We start from the raw sequence: 12942 nt of genomic DNA, 5'->3' as shown, positions 1-12942 counted from the left end.
ATATAACGTGTATACTTATAGTGATCTATCAACATGTACATAACATGTATACTTATAGTGATCACTAACAACATGTATATAATGTGTATACTTATAGTGATCTATCAACATGTATATAACGTGTATACTTATAGTGATCACTATCAACATGTATATAACGTGTATACTTATAGTGATCACTAACAACATGTATATAACGTGTATACTTATAGTGATCATTAACAACATGTATATAACGTGTATACTTATAGTGATCTATCAACATGTATATAACGTGTATACTTATAGTGATCACTAACAACATGTATATAACGTGTATACTTATAGTGATCACTAACAACATGTATATAACGTGTATACTTATAGTGATCACTAACAACATGTATATAACGTGTATACTTATAGTGATCACTAACAACATGTATATAACGTGTATACTTATAGTGATCACTAACAACATGTATATAACGTGTATACTTATAGTGATCACTAACAACATGTATATAACATGTATACTTATAGTGATCACTAACAACATGTATATAACGTGTATACTTATAGTGATCACTAACAACATGTATATAACATGTATACTTATAGTAATCTATCAACATGTATATAACATGTATACTTACAGTGATCACTAACAACATGTATATAACGTGTATACTTATAGTGATCACTAACAACATGTATATAACGTGTATACTTATAGTGATCACTATCAACATGTATATAACGTGTATACTTATAGTGATCACTAACAACATGTATATAACGTGTATACTTATAGTGATCACTAACAACATGTATATAACGTGTATACTTATAGTGATCACTAACAACATGTATATAACGTGTATACTTATAGTGATCATTAACAACATGTATATAACGTGTATACTTATAGTGATCACTAACAACATGTATATAACGTGTATACTTATAGTGATCACTATCAACATGTATATAACGTGTATACTTATAGTGATCACTATCAACATGTATATAATGTGTATACTTATAGTGATCACTAACAACATGTATATAACGTGTATACTTATAGTGATCACTAACAACATGTATATAACGTGTATACTTATAGTGATTGCTATCAGCATGTATATAATGACTTTGTTTGATAGTGATTATTTCATACATGGGTTGGGCATTGGTAGTAGATGACCCGTATTTATTTGCAGGTGAAAAGGTCAACAGGTGGAATGCAGTACTCTGTACAATTCGTATTCGCACAGTATCTTGAAATCTCTTTGTTTGATAGTGATAATATTTCATGCAGAGGTTAATCATTGGTAGTTGATGGCCCCTGATTATTTTCAAGTTCAAAGGTCACTGGTAGCAATGTAGTACTCTATAAAATTAGTGTCTGTCCAGTATCTTGAGAACCCTTAGTGATGATATTCATACAGGGGTTGGTCAAGCGTCACTAGGTGCAATGTTTGATTTTATACAATTGGTGTCTCTTGAGAATCTTTTGCTCATTTATGATATTTCGTTTGCGGTTATGAGTAGTAGATGAACCCTAATAATATCCAGGTCAGAAGGTCAAAAATCAGCAGGTGAAATGCAACAATAAACAATTGGTATCTGCCCAATATCTTGAGAAGCCTTTACTTGATAGTGATGATATCTCATGCATGGGTTGGTCACTGGTATTAGAGACCTCTGGTGATTTTCAGTTCAAAAGATCATCAAGTGCAGTGACGTACTCCATGTATTTGAAGTCAGGTAGAAGGGTACACCGTGTAAGTAATGTCTGCTTGACCTCCAAAGAAGAGGGGGATATTTCACCGTTAACCATTCATCATAATTTGACGAACTAGAATAACGAAGCCACACTTTGACAGCTTACTCGTGCCTTTAGAGCCCCTGGCGCTTTCCTGCTTTACTGTTGTAGTACAATGTATAAACATGTTCACGAGTACAGATTGCAGAGCTGAGGAGGGCATATATGTTTTTACAAACATTTCTTGTTTCAAGCTGTGATTTGCTCTGTAAGATCAGGTCAGGGATGGAATGCATTCATCAAACCTGACCCCAAGCTTAATTATGAATGGAATTTAATTCTCTGTCACATGATCATGGTAATGCAACGTCAGATTTCTCTTCTAGGGACTGACTTCATCTAACCAGTCTACAAGCTATACTTATCCTATAAATCTTCATAATTGTGTGCAACAAAATCTCGTAATTCACACATAGAGTGTACATACATTGCATTGTAATGAAACTGTTCTAGAACTATTCCTTTCTGGCATTTTAAGCTTCATTTTGAAACCTTCCTCGGCCTGTTCTTTGTTCACGCTGATAACTCATCTTCTTTGAGAGCATTGTTACACTTTACAGGATGTTTTCTATTAAGAAACAATGGGCCTGCTCTACATCGGTATCTGCACTGCTTATTCAAGATCAATCCAGAAGGGGGGGGGATTGAATTATCAAAATAGCAGCCTTCTTAGAGAGCATGGGATTTTTTAAACTTTTCGGGTTATCATTCTTATAGAGAAACTGAATATGTGTCAAATTGTTTAAATTTGTTGAGAATTTATTTATTTTACATCTGAATGATATTTTCAGTGTTTACCTCCCTTGAAACTTGGTCTGTATCTTATCATTATGAAGCAACATACAAATATCTAATCCTCAAACCCTGTGTGATAAAGAAGAATAGTGCAAAAAGCTGATCGTGAAAATTATTTGTCAAAGGGCCACAACTCCGTAAAATTTTTGTCAAATTTCCTTAAACTTAGACTTGTTCAGTATCTCACCATTATGAAGCAATATATCTAGAAATAACTTCCAAGGGTAAACCTCAAAGCATATGACGAAAGATAGTCCGAAGTGATTGTCAATAGACAAACGGACATAGCTCCATACCATTGTGCATCCAAGATGAGCGCATAAAAATTGAAGCTATTCAGATTTCAGAATTTGACAGATGCACTTGTTGCTCCATTTACACGTGTCATTTCTGATGTGTTTTAATCTGACTAATATAGGTCTGTACTTTAGTCAGACTGGATATGCTTTTGTTATGTGATACTCAGGTGACCGTTAAGGCCCATGAACCTCTTGAAATAACTTGTTTGGATGAAAACTGTCTACCTGTAATTCAGTCTTCACCATTGTTTTCACTTATCGTTTCTTTCTGTGGTTTTTCATCCCTCTTTTCCCCACTTAGTTTCCACTCTACTAACTGTACTTGTTATAAAATTATTTTGTTGTTTCTGTATCATTGTTTCTTGACCTTGATTTCATGAAGAAGATTTAAAGAGACATTCAGCGTATCCATGTGTTTTTTTTTTTTTTTTTTTTTTTTTTTTTTTTTTTTTACAATTTGGTTGCGGAATAAAAATATTATTTCTCTGAATATAAATCGAGATATTATTGGAGACGCAAAAATAAATTCCAAAGTATATTTTGGACATAGTATAAACGTAGTAAGGATGGACGCTTAATTGGAGTCTTAAGTCGATATGGAAAGTCTCCCGAGACAGACTCGTAATCACTTCTTTTCATACGGAGTTCATCGGAAGAAAATAGCTGTAGATATTCTTATTAAAGTATCGGGATAAGCTTGCAAGAGGAACAACGTTTAGGTCTAATGATTGTGTCTTCGTTAAGCTCTCGGTATCAGAAAGAACGGTCGTTTATAAACCTTTAATTTGATATGATAAAACGGAAATCATGTGTCGTCATCAATTAATTACTCGCCGTGATGACGTAGCTAGACTGCTGTATTTAGGCCAAACTTCACGGAAACAAAATCACAATAAATCACTCAGCCCATTAAAGTTTTGCTTTTCGTTCTCACTCATGTTTTTCTTACGCTTTCGGGTGCGTGGGGTATCCACAAATATTCCCTTATGGCTGTACCCGTTCCGACCTTCATTTACCTAATTAGATAGAAAACTCTTCTCCTTAATTGTCTTCGGACGCTTTCCATTTTCTCCCCGAGATGTCACGAATGTTGACACACTGATAAGGAATTATCACTGCCCTGTCTCTGGGCCGGATATTCCAAGGATACGGTGTGAAACAAAGTCTGGAAGGAAATTGATTACCGGATTAACTCCCCGAGAGGATTAAAAGTCAAAGTGATTGTAAAATGCTAACTAGATATAAAACGAGCATAGAGATCTCACTCCCGCTCTCGACTTCATTTCCTCTGATTTTTCAGCTTTTTACTGAGAAAGTTCAGTTTACTATATTCAAGTAATATTTTTTTTTTATTCTGTATAAATCAAAAAGTACATCTTTTCTGATCAACAATATCAAGTGTTTTAAAAGATTGCTACTGTATTGTTGCCATTGTATTTGCTTTTCTGCTAATGTGTGACTGACATCTATTCATGACTTGATGAAGAATAAATCTTGATCGAGGCCTTCAGCATGTTTGAATGACGTTTTATGCCCCTTTAATTCTTTTTTCACCCATTTAGAAATATTACAAGCTTTAGTTGAAATATAAGACGCTCAGGACCATATAATATAGCATAGCTAGTGTCTAACGTCTATCACGATACGGGACTTGGTTTTTTTTTTTTTTTATAGTCTCACCCGAAAGATCCGCGTCTTTTACTTCTAATGCCGGGCACTTGGCGGGTAAAACTCGCTACCTTTGTGGACACAGGTATATTTCTTTATGTTGGATCCTAGGATCGAACCCGAACCTCCGACAAACGAAACGAACGCCCTACAGATTGAGGTACCGCTTTGTGGTTGAAATGAGACATTTGAATTTCTGCCGAGTATGATAAATTGGACAAAATAAAAACTCATCAAGTCGACCAACGATAGGTAATAGTTGGGCAGAACTCTTAAAGTTTGTTAAGTGCATGCATGATCCTTCCATATCTTTAGTATTCTGGAGCATTCATATTCCGTGAACAATATAATGTGTACGTGTATATCATCATTCTGAAAGAAACGTTACACTGCAGAGCTGTTGTTAAAGAGAATTTGCACTTTTGAACCTTTCTGAATCAAAAGAAAATCCACTATTTCAACACATCTATATATTGAGCACTGGACATATGATGGATTATGCTGAGTGACCATCAGATATTTAAATGATTACAGGTCATTTTATCTAAGCCTACTTACACCTTGGTGACGAACTTGACGCCAAAGCAGCAGAAACCGCCCGTGTGTACCTCGTCTTTCGTCGTCTGCTGGCATGATTTGTTTCGCGCGTAATTTTTTTTTATTTCGCGGGAAACATTACTTGACTTAACGATTGGTCTAATTTGATCAAACGAACAGAGGTGTGTAATTGTTTGGCCCCTTTATTATAAAACAGATGCATTTTTCGATATACGATGAGATCTAACATGGAGTGAAGGCCTTCCTGATCGGTTTCTTTGGTCCGAATGTGATAGGAAGGCATAAACTGGGGGGTTTATTGCTTCTGTCGGAGAGAGATCAATACACTTATACCATTGGTGGTGAAGTAAAATATAGTGGGTTTTTGTGCAAGTCTTTTTAGGTGCAATAAATACGCGGCAACTGGGAAAGAAAGAGAAAATTGAAGAAGTCTTTGGAGACTGTCATCATCGGACTCAGGTGTTTTGGTAATTTACCTTGTCCAAGATAGCTCTTCTTTCAACAATTAGAATTGTATTAGAATGTGTCAGTATTTGTTTGCAAAGGGTTTTTTAAGTTAGTCATATAACTTGCATATACCTATATATTTTTGTATAGGAACGAAAGATTCAGAAACTTCTGTAAAACTCATGAAGTGCTAAATAATTTCTGAATTAGAAATAAAGAATTTGAACATATTTAGCAGGAAATTCGTCAATAAAGTGTGAACATTAACAAATTTCTCAAAATTAAATGTTTTCATCAAAACATCTTGACCTTTATACTTCGTTTAACAGAGAATATCTCATGAATATTCATAATGGACAACTCTACCTAAAACTGTGAGATATAATTAATTTTATTGCCTTCATAGTCGTCCCATTTTGTAGCAACGGATACAGTATTGCATTGAGCATTATTCCTTCTATCGATGTCTGTAGTCATCACTTGCAGGGATCAATTGTTATCATGGTCTTCATTAATGAGTGAGGAAGATACGACAATTAATCTCCAATTTGTTACTTAAATTGCCTGATATAATCAAAAACAGGAGAAACGGTCAACAGAAAAATGAAATTATCAGTTGAATATGTCTGTGTTGTTTGGAACGATTTCCTCAAAGTTATAAAGAGCTGCTGTTAGGTTTTCACAAAAATAGCATCTGTAAGACGTATTTATAACATCACCAATCCTTACTAAGGGGGGCCAAGACAAACTGCAGAAACAACAAGAAGATTAAACTCTGTACTGCCCGAAAGAACGATGAAGACAAAACAAGTGTACGTGTATACGTGAACTGTCGTGTTGTTCTGAGGAATATGAAGATACTGTTACATTGAACATTACAAAAGAAACACCATCTTGTGACGTATTTCTGGGTTGGTCTTATATTCTAAGACTTATTTTTAATAAAACCTTTTGAAATTTTTCATTAATAAAAACAAATAAATTCAATCAGAGAAGGCAGACCATGTTACTTTTTATTAGGCAAGGGATACCAGATATTTCGTATATCAAAGTTTTAAGGTAAAACGGGGTCTTCACACGCAATCTGTTCTTAGTCTTGATCTGTTGGAACAGATATGATCACGTGATATATAAAGTCTCGTACTTCCACACCATAGCACGTGAATAATGTATGCTGGTATCAGAATTTCTTTATCACGGACCATAATCATCATGCCTTGCACTTGTAAGATTTCATAATTCATTAGACGACAAACATGTGAAAATATAGTTCAACCAAGACTGGAAGTATCTGACAGATTAACCTGATGGAAACAAACGAAAGAGAAGACTGGGAGTATCTGACAGATTAACCTGATGGAAACAAGCAAAAGAGCTAACGAGTCGCTCTTGAAAACAAAACAAAAATCATGATAACAGCATCCTCAAGATACACATACGTATTTAGAATAGCAAGTTCCTCTCATGATCACTTGTAAACAATGCCGTAAGATCGACGTCACGACATTTTAAGTGGATATTGGTGCAAATCATGACGGGAAACATAGCGAGCAGATAGCCGATATGCTTTGCTTTTTATTGTCAATAATGTCAAACAATGCCGATATTTGCATACAGTTGTAATAAAGCCCGAGGAGAATATCCGTGTCTAAAGAAAAACTCCTAATTACGGCTCTTCAGCATGCTATCATTTGTTTTTATAATTTACTGTACTTTCTATCAAGAAGCGTATAAACTATTCACGTGTACAAAAAATGGACAGAAGATAACAGAAAAAATCAATTTCATGCAATCGAATCATTGTTTTATCTATCTGAGCACCATGAAAAGTAAATGTGTAAATGGTGTTTGGTTAGATACGGCAATCTTTGTAATTAACCCCCACCTAGCGGTCGATTCGTGAACTACAGTGATAACAAATGTCATTTAGTTGATGCGTAAATCAAAAAATGAAGACGGGTAGAATTGTCAGTTCCGATGGTTGATTTGCTGTAGTAAGTAATATAAAAGCTTAGATAGTGAATTAATATTGGATCATCTTTTGTGCTCGCGATTGATTTTACAACGTTAGTACCCTATGTTTATGTATGAATTCGCATGTCTCAGAAACCATGTTAAGAAGTTGTGATACCTAATTATAAACAGAAGGCAAAGTGTTTCATTAGAATTAAATGGTTAATCAATAGGTGCTCGGTACAGAAACACATCGGTTTGACGTCTAGGATCTACTTCCCCCGAAAATGGGTCAATTGTAAAGGAATTTTCTTCAAGTGCTTTCTCAGTTGATGTTTAATGATTACACTCACAGATACCCCACACTTTAAAAAGAGTTGTATTCATATACTAATGAAAACAAATCAGTATATATTCAATGTGTTTGATATTCTTCAAATGATAATAAAATAGCAATAGAAATGTGTGCGATTACAAAGTATCTCCCGGAAGTGACGCAATAACTCACAGTCATTGGCAATGATGAAGTCCCACAAACAGGACGAATAAAGGGGGATTATTTTGTATATACACCATTTGCTTTATTGTTCCCTACACATCGTCAGCGCATCGAGTTGTTCACGCTACGCATAGTGAAGCGCTTGACGCAGCTCGTTTTGCGTTGTTGAGTATTGAGACCCCCAGCGTGTGCGCCGTTCCATCTCATCCCAGAGGCCAGTCCAAAGACGTCACGAACAACGCGTGCAGCATGTGATTTTGTGTCGTGTCGCTGAGTGATAATAGACAGGCGGTTATTGCGAATGAAAGGGATGGGATGAGGACGGGCAGTTTTGTTTCGATAGCGAAACCCCCTTAAGGTGCACGTGGCAACGGATAGTTTCGTAATAAGTATTCAATTGTTTTTATTTAATATATAAGAATGATATTCAATGTGTTTTAAGGACTTAGGTTGGTATGTGCTATGAAAATTACTGAAATCATTTTTAATGTTGATTTTGTCATAGAGGGTTTTCCTTTTAAAGAAGATTTGCAATATGCAAGTCCCTATAGTAAAATGCATATAGTCATTTGTCAAATCCGAAACTCAATGCTCGTGCTGTAAAACTATATCTAAATACTCGCAGAAGTTGTAAAAAGATGAATGGCAGATAATTACTTAAAGTTCTATACAGGTGTAGGAAGTTACATTTTCTTTAATGGTATGCACATTGTATGGTTGTAGTGCACGCTACACCGAGATTTGGTTCCTCACGTCGTGAGTACAACTATATATATATCAAAGCTTTAGGTTTTTCATTCTATCTTCAGAGGCTTTCCATAATACTGAAACACACGATATTTCCATCTGTTTGAACAGCATTAGAAACATTGTCCGACTAGGACTCTATCTACAATGTAATTCTCTCAGATTTCTTCAACAAATCATAATTTGATATGTCAATAAATGTCCAACTGTAAATTTTAAATCTATTTTTTTTTCAGTCTGCTTCCAAGTCTAAAATGTCATTCACCGGTCGCAGTAGCTCATTGGTAGAGTATTCGATTTGTAAGTGGGAGGTCGCGAGTTGGACCCCCGCTCGTGCCATGGCCGCGTCAAACCTAAGACGTAAACGCTCCCTCACCAAACGCTCGGCACTTAGAAGTGATCTTAAAAACGGAGGTCGCGGAAAGCGTTGGCACATTAAAGAAACCTTGCTTCTACGGCCGTAAGCGAAAAGCATCTAGGTCTAAATTTGTGGTACTTCACCTACAACTAGTGACGTTTCAATGTAAGTGAAAAATCATCGACGGGACGAGAAACAAACTAGCAACCAACCAACCAAAAATCATTCAAAACAATATCTGTCCCCTGAACTCTGGATCTCTCTAAAATTACATTTGGTATAAAAATTTAGTAAGCTTTTTCATTGGAACACATATCTGCTCAGTGAAATGAAAAGGTGGGATGTGACTTTGTTTACCAGCTCACTTGTCCAGGAATAAAAAGAGTGTTCGGTTAAGCTATCGTATTGTGGTACTTTTGTATATTACTCCAGTCAGCTAGAGGTTCAGCGGCGACACTTTCATTGTATGTTATCTTGTATATTTATTTTGTTGTGTAATACATTTCTACTCGATTTTGTTGATTGACGCATGTAGGAAAGACATTCTATATTTTATTGAACATGGATGTTAACGGCAAACTAACAGCTCAATTTTATGACGGAAGGAATGACTTCAGCTTCTCCGTCGTAAACTTCCCATATTTATGTAGCAATATTCCATTATCACCTGCATATGATGTTTATGTCTCTCAATTGATTCGATACGCAAGAACACGTTCTGCGTATGATCAGTTTTTAAATCGAGGCAGGCTACTAACAGGGGTTTCAACAGTTTCGTTAAGTCAGCATTTCGCAAATTCCATGGTCGTTGTAACGATCTAATTTACAAATACAAGCTGTTATTAGCTGGAGTGCTGTCTGACGTGTTTCATACCAGTTAGGCCGTTCTTCACGGCGGGTGTGACCGGTCGACAGGGGATGCTTACTCTTCCTAGGCACCTGATCCCACCTCTGGTGTGTCCAGGGATCCGTGTTTGCCCAACTATCTGTTTTGTATTGCTTATAGGAGTTATGAGATTGATCACTGTTCGTTATCTTCACTTTTCATACTAATTTTGACCAAGGATTACTCCATTTACCTGATCAAAATGTAAGGATCACGGCGGGTGTGACCGATCAACAGGGGATGCTTACTCCTCCTAGCACATGATCCTACCTCTGGTGTGTCCAGGGGTTCGTGTTTGTCCTGCTCTTAATTTTGTATTCTTTATAGGAATTATGAGCTTAATGTTCATTATTTTCACTTTTTCATTTTTAGACGGTGTTTGGGAGAGTTAAAAAGAGATGTGATGTAAGACTTATTTACTGGCACTGTGCACTTTCTAGAAATAAATTTTTTAGAAGTTTGTTTGAGTATAAAGATAATGTATATTTTGTACTGATAAGCACTCTGGACATCTCGAGGTCCAGTGGAGGAATTTTTAAAATGAATATAACCATCAGTTTTTATACTGTGTCGGTATCCTAATAATTATATTTTTGACATCTCTACACATTGCAATGATAGACATTTCCTCATGAACGTGCTGTACTTGTAAGCAATACGCGTATGAATACAGAACTACGTCATATACATGTAGTACGTCTATATCAACATTTGGGAATTCCAACAAAAATGAAAGTAGAATGTGAATATAAGAAAGTAATTTCATTTTTAAATATACATGGGGGTATAAACTGCAACGCTTCATGCCAGCATACTATTCATGAAGCGCTTACGTCCATCATCAAGGTAAGGTGTCACGCTTTATACTCTCGTATATTTTCAAAAATGAAATTTATTTCTGTCATAAACATTAGTTATTGTACCATATGGGTATCTTTATACATATAAAAATTAGTTATTACACTGTGTAACTTTATGGCAAACACTAGGAAGCTGTACTAGTCTTATTGAGAAGGATTCTCGTCAGGGAAACTGGCTCAAGAACAATTCTGCTCTAGCATTAGTCATGGAATGGGACTCCCTCCTTAAAGAGGTTCGCACCCGAGATTTGGAGTAATGGCAATTTTTTTGGGAAGTGTATTTTTGATTTCTACATTGAAGGAGAATTGGAAAATTAAAAAGAAAACCTGGGGTCGCGACGCTTCTTATTGAGCTACGGTGTTCTAACCATGACCTTTTTGCACTTAAAATTTATTCAATTAAACTTGATTTGTCTGTTGGTGTCAACACAACATAAGCAGCACAAACCAATCATTGTCATAAAATAGATAAACAATCATGTCTTCTAACACTACAGATAAAAAAAGTTTAATACTAGTAATGGAATTAAATAATGACCGCACTTGATATACGAACAAATTCATGATATCAAATTTGAGAGGTTAAAAGGACGTATTAGGAGTAATGTCAAATTTTAAGATTTCACATAATTTCCAAGGTCTTGTCTTAAAATTTAAAATGGAATTTTAAAAAGTAACGGCTAGAGACCAAATTTTTAAATTATTGTCGAAAATACTGAATTTTTATACAAAATTTCGAGTAAATTAATTTGAACTTTTTTAAGATTCGGTGTTCTGTTTGGAAAAATATATCAACCAAATTAATGAATTACAACATTTGAACTAGTTCCAAATCTCAACTACTTGTATCATGCATTATAAAACTGAAATACACGTATAGGAGTATAGAAATCGAAGATATATTGGATGAAACAGAAACTAATATCACACAGATTTAGAATTGTTTGGTTAATCAATCCTTCCGCCACAAAATATAGTCCCTGCAAAACCCTTTCAAAATTTGAATTGACACAATTTTTTTTTACCGGATAGGGTTCAGTAATATATGTGTTATATGTTTGCACCAATGGGATCAGTATTGAACCCGTAAATACTAAGTTGCAGCATCCTGAGCAGTTGTCCTCAAAAGCTTGGGAGCTAACTTCCTTAACACCAGTTTTTAACACCGGTAACGGTTTTGTAATTATACTGTCTTTTTATTTATTTATTCAATTTTACACATTAGTACATGAATTAACTTCATGTAGAAATGTTGATAATGAAGCATGGATTATGTACATGATTTCTCTCTCTCTCTCTCTCTCTCTCTCTCTCTCTCTCTCTCTCTCAATTTAATCAAACATCGATGAATAGATGGCATTGAAACACCAAAGGTTAATTTCAATGAAATATGAACATATTTTGATGTGCAGTTTTCAAAAATTCTCTGAATTCTAAACCTTTCAAGCACCGTAAACATTAGTAATAATTGTAATTATACTGATTTTTAAAAAATAAAATATCTACTGGTTTATTGTTACAAGTACTAAAGATTTTTCTCTCTCAGAGTTTTTGTAAGATAAGCGATTACATCATTGATGGATATGGCATATTGTTTCTCCAATACGCCGTCACAAATAGTCCATTATGACACCAATCTGCCTCATGTGACAACACTACCAATATCATTTTTTTGCGGTGGGTAACATTTCGTCATAAAAGGCCATTCTGTTCGCTGGAAAACATTACTGTAAATTTTATTTATACTCAATTATTTTCCCTACGGATGATTTTTTTTTTTCACAATTCAGAAATACTAATTTCTAAATCTTTAACAGAAAATGTCATTCAAATATATTTTGTTTGGTAGGGGTGAATAACTGGGTTATTTATCGTTTGAAGGGTCAAGTAGCCATTGAAACTCTATACATCATTTCTCACCCTGCTCAAATTACATCGAAAATCTGCACCCTAATAAGCGGAAGCAGTCACTGTGCTTAAGTTAATGTATGAGTTTGTTTATGTCATGCATAATGTTTCTCACGAGACATATAAAACTCTTTTGAATGCATCAAAACGCAGTCGG

This window comes from Ostrea edulis, chromosome 5 (assembly GCF_947568905.1).
Source record: "Ostrea edulis chromosome 5, xbOstEdul1.1, whole genome shotgun sequence".
Taxonomy (NCBI): Eukaryota; Metazoa; Mollusca; class Bivalvia; order Ostreida; family Ostreidae; genus Ostrea; species Ostrea edulis.
The sequence above is the reverse complement of the archived record's forward strand: the minus strand, read 5'-3'. Positions refer to the sequence as shown.